We start from the raw sequence: 5487 nt of genomic DNA, 5'->3' as shown, positions 1-5487 counted from the left end.
CGCTCCGCACACCTTCGGGGCGAGCGCTGGGCTTCTCGGAGAGCGCGGGCCCCGGAGCAGCCCGGCCTGGCCCTGCCCCGCGCCGGCCCCCGCCCTTCCCGCCGCCCCTCCCCAGCCCTGGCGGCGCGCCCGTCCAGAGACGGGCGGGGAGGGCGCCTCAGCCCAGGGCGCCCGCGATCGACGCTCCGGGCCCCGGCCCCCTCCCCGCGGCGACCCCGCGCGGAGGCCGCGGAAGAGCAGGTGCTCTGGGATCCCAGCGGCCCAGTGAGGTGCCGGGCCGCCAGCAGCCCCGTCAGGGCGGCCACCACATCTCCTGGTTCCCGACTCTGCTTCCTGACGTCTGCGGACATGTTAGCCAGCGGGGCACTTTGACTCCAAGGCCAAGAGCCGAATAGCGCTTGATGTGCCCGTGCGGGGCTCAGCCGCACCGTGCGCGCGGGTCACCCAGGCTTCGCCCAGGAAGCCCACGCTGCGCTTTTCCAGGGACACCAGTCCCCCGACCCCGGGCCACGCAATCGACAGCTAAGACTGAAGAAGCATCCTTTATTCCTGCAGCATTTTATAATGGGATTTTCCTGCCCCAGGAAAATGCCACTTTGCTTCACAGAAGAGGCAATTAATGATACATAGAATATAAACGGCGCTCCGCTTTCTGTTAATGCAGATTTCCCCAAAGAAATTCTGCTTGATGATATTTTAGAAATAATTTCCGCTTTAATCAAGTGCCAGCCTAACTTTCCATAGACATTCTCTTCCACCTTCCTCTCCAACTATATTGTATCTTCTGTACTTTTTTCGTTAACCGAAAATCCTGGAAGTTTCATTTTATTTTATGTTCTTAAATCATTTAAACTATTAATGGTTTTTGTAAGAAACCAGGAATATAAAGTTGTCTGTATCTGTGAGTCTGAGAAATCTAATTAATTTCAGAGCTAATTTTTTTCCTTTCTCATGTAAAGACTTCTCAAAGAGGAATTCCCTTTACTCTTTAGAGACTAGGAAGGTAACAAAAGAAAAAGAAAACAAAACTTTGCTATGAAAGTAGTAAAGCAATACAATAATCACACATTAAAAATAAGCAAAAACGTTGTGAAATGAAAAAGATTGAATACATTATAAGAATTGTATCTTACTAACTGTAATCACAAGTGAAGTTTGACAACTGCACAGTGCAATTCTTTCTTTTCACTGTCCAAAGAAAACATACTCTAAAATAAAAAAGAAATCCTTTCTTTGTGATTATTTATACTAATAAATCTCAGGCTTGGAAATGCTTTTGTTTTCCTCTTTAGGTAAATCTCTCTTTTTGCAATTTAATTTAAAAATATTTACTTTTTAATATTTTTAGTTCTTGGTAGTTGGTACTAAATAGCTTTGTCAGAAAATTTTACCCTCTGCCTTTACCTGTGTTGTAGGTTTTATTAGCAGCTTTGTACTAACTCATTCATGTATTTTATGCCCCACTCCTTCCCTAAGGCTGTCTGCTTTATGGAATGCCTTTAGCTAGAGACTTGTTCTGTTAAGCCTTAAGAATCTAGGAAAATGTAAAGGAAAATGATCCACTGACAAATTCATTTTCACATACAGAAAGCAGAAGCTGACCTCCGGTTTAAGAGAATTAAAAACATAATGCCAAATGCTTGCTCAAATACTTTTCTATTCACCCCCTTTTCCCCCTTATGCCCAGACAAAACCAAAACCTAAAATCAAAAACAAAATGTTGGGGGTCTGGGATCAGGGAGGTTGGGTCCAGTTCTGATTCTATGATCTTGGACAAATTGCCTCAGTATCTTCATCTCAAATATAGAACACTGAACTTTTTCAGATTGCTGCGAGCTGCCTATAGAAACAAGGTGATGTGGGTAAATTGAGCACAAAGTGGGCACTAAATATCTATTAGGTACTGTCCTAATGCCTACCCCACTCCCACTTCATAATTTAAGCCTGAGCCTAGTAACAGACAAACTCAGTTTTAATAGTGTGCAAAGTAGGGGAAAACACAAAGTTAAAAAGAAGAAACCGCAAATACTGTAGTCCCTCAGTATGGGGGTGGCAGTGGAGGAGGGAAGCCCCCTTCCCTCCCTCCTTCCCCACAGATATCAAAATCTGCAGGTATTCAAGTCCCTTATATAAAATGACATAGTACAGTTGCCCCTCCCCCTCCCGGTATCCACTGGTTCTGTATCCATGGATTCAACCAACCGCTCGCTGGTCCAACGTAGAACCCGAGGATACCGAGGGCCGGATGTAAATGATTACTACTTATCAACAACCATAAAAAAGGTGCTTGTCTGTGGTAAGTGACTTTGAAAGAAACTCACAGTTTCAAGTTAAATCTTGCTCTGTCTTGAAAACATCAAAATAAGTTTTCCCTGAGCCGGCCCCTGCAAAGGAAGTAGTTCTTGCCCGGAAGGCAAAGTCAAGGAGACACTGACTTTTAAAGCAATGAAGTTCACATTCTTACCGGAAACCGGGCGCTGGTCAAATGTAACAGTCACTTTGTTGTCCGTGTCTTGTAGATTTTTGGAGAACAGAAATCATCTCAGTGATCGTGTGGTAAATGTAGGAAGTAATCAAATGCACCTTAAAAGACACCCTTTCTTCTGAAGAGTGGTTTTTGAAAGCTGCCCAAGATTGGTAAGTATACCGAGGGGAAGAGAGGCTTTTCTGTTCACCAGATTTCAGAATGCAGTCATTTTAAAGGACGTCCACATATATGATCTCATTCGACCTTGCATAACTGTGAGGAAAATGTTGGCACCCCCGTTTTGCAGATGACAGAGATTAGACATGTAGCTAATTAGTGACAAAACCAGAGCAGAACTAAAATTATTCCTTGCAAGACGTTGCAGAATTCTTCCCATTACTTAAAGCTTGGTAGCAGTGCTGGTAAGATGGTAATGGAAAGTAAGGACGAGTAAGATTAAGTGCTGTACTAAACACTGTAACTAGCGTATGTGGAAGTGAAAATACAAATCATTTCCCAAAAGGTTTGGATACACGTCAGATGGATAGGGAGTTATAAAAGGCATCCAGGATGCTCTGAGGGCTGTCGAGGCAATCAATCTCTTGAGATTGACAAATAGAAGAGTTGATTCTTTTTTTCTTCCTTCCAATTGTATTGAGATATAATTGACATACAGCACTGGATACATTTAAGGCGTACAGCATAATGATCTGACTTACATACACCATGAAACGATGACCATAATAGGTTTAGTGAACATCCATCCTCTCATATAGATGCAACATTAAAAAAATAGAAAAAAGTTTCTTTCCTTGTGATGAGGACTCTAGGATTTACTATCTTAACAACTTTCATATATAATGTACAGCAGTGTTCAGTATCTTTATCATGTTGTACATTACATCCCTAGTACTTAAAACTGGAACCGGGGCACGAACCCGGTTCCCCTGCATCGGCAGGCGGACGCGCAACCACTGCGCCACCAGGGAAGCCCAGGAAGTTTGTACCTTCATCCAAGTCCCCATCCCTCCACCCCCCGCCTCTGGTAACCACAAATCTGATCTCTTTTTTCTATGAGTTTATTTTTGAAGTATAATTGACCTCAACACTCTGATAGTTCTTAGTACACAACATAATGATTCAATATTTCTATACATTTCAAAATAATCGCCATAAGTCTAGTTGTCAGCTGTCACCCTACAAAGATATTACAAAATTATTGACTATATTCCCCACACTGTACATTTCATACCTGTGACTCATTTATTTTGCAACTGAAAATTCCCTCACCTATTCATCTCCTCCCCTCTGGCAACCACCTATTTGTTCTCTGTATCTATAACTCTGTTTCTATTTAATTACGTTTATTCATTTGTTTTGGGTTTTTTTGGTTTCACATCAAATAGAATAGTTGATTCTTAGGCAGGTTTTGGGCCATTTGTCAGAGGCAAAATAATGCATGGATATCGAGAACATCATATTTTGTTGACACTCAGACACCTTTAACTGTAAGATTCACCATTATTTTATGTAATACTAAGAGATACTACGTAAGACAAAACACTGTCGATTAAAGTATGGTGTGTACTCATATGCGGATTGCAGTATTGTCTTAGTCTGTTCGGGCTGCAATAACAAAATACCATTGACTGGATGGCTTATAAACAACAGGAATGTATCCCTCAAATGTTCAGAGTCCAAGATCAAGGTGCTGGCAGATCAGTGTATGGTGAGGGCCTGCTTTCTGGTTTACAGACAGTGCCTTCTAGCTGTAACCTCACATGGCAAAAAGAGGGCTAGGACCTCTGTGAGGTCTCTTTCATGAGAGCGCTAGTCTCCTTGACGGGGGCTCATAACCTAAGCACCTCCCAAAGGCCCCACCTTCTAATATCATCACCTTGAGCATTAGGTTTCAACACACGAATTTGGGGGAAACATAAGCATTCAGTCCATTGCAAGAATGGATCTCAGTTTCAGAGATGTTAAAACACATGAAAAATGTGGATCTTAGAATTAGTGAAAAATGGAAAGAAAGAACACTTTCATCACCTTACATTTTATAATGTGCTTTTCAGGAAATCCCATGGGGCAGATATTGTTAATTTTCTCATTTCACTGGACGGGAGGCTCAGAGGAGCTAAGTGACCACTCCAGCACTCCAGAGCTCAAGCCGAGTCCTCCCTTCATGGCTGGCATTGCTTATCTGGTTCTAATCATCCCCTTTCTGTGTATGAGATGCTACTCCCGGCTGAGGGCCAAAGATGGGTAAAAAACTGGTCCTTCCCGAAGGAGACTGAGGTCTCCTGGAGACACTAGACATGTAACGATCATCACAGTGTTTTGTGATGAGGGCTATTCTAAAAGGGGGTGATGGGAGTGTCTGAGATGACTGACTCAGGAGCTGGGCAGGCAAGGGGAGATTGAATTTGGGTTCTAGAAGACTGGGTCACTATCAGTCCCTTACCTTGTCCCTGCAAAGTGCAGATTTAGCCCCCAGGAAAAGCTCGCATACCTTTTGGGAAGGTCCTGCCTTGATAGGCTGATACTTATTCATCTAATGATGCCTAAAGTACAGGCAAGAAGCCAAATCTGCTTGTTGAAGATTGGTGTGTTTCACGGAAGTTGGGCAATTCCTCCCCTACCACCTTATAGCAAGCAGTCAAGGACACCATTATCAAGGTTTATGGTACCAATTTTGTGTCTTTGACCCTATCAATACAATGAGGTGGGTATAAAGGTGGTAAAGTAAATTCATTTGTTGCCCATAAAATATTCATTCTCGGAATTCCCTGGCGGTCCAGTGGTTAGAACTCCGTGCTTCCACTGCAGGGGGCACGGGTTCCATCCCTGGTCGGGGGCATTAAGATCCTGCATGCTGCGCGGCATGGCTGAAAGATAAGATAAAAAATAAAATAAAATTTCATTCTTCCCTCCTTTTCTAACAGCCCCTAAAATTTCCTTTGCAGAGGGAGAACCCTTTCCCTCTATTAAGTGACAGCAGTTCATTTTGGGTGGATTAA

This window comes from Physeter macrocephalus, chromosome 15 (assembly GCF_002837175.3).
Source record: "Physeter macrocephalus isolate SW-GA chromosome 15, ASM283717v5, whole genome shotgun sequence".
NCBI classification, from domain to species: Eukaryota; Metazoa; Chordata; class Mammalia; order Artiodactyla; family Physeteridae; genus Physeter; species Physeter macrocephalus.
Note: the sequence above shows the minus strand (reverse complement) of the source record.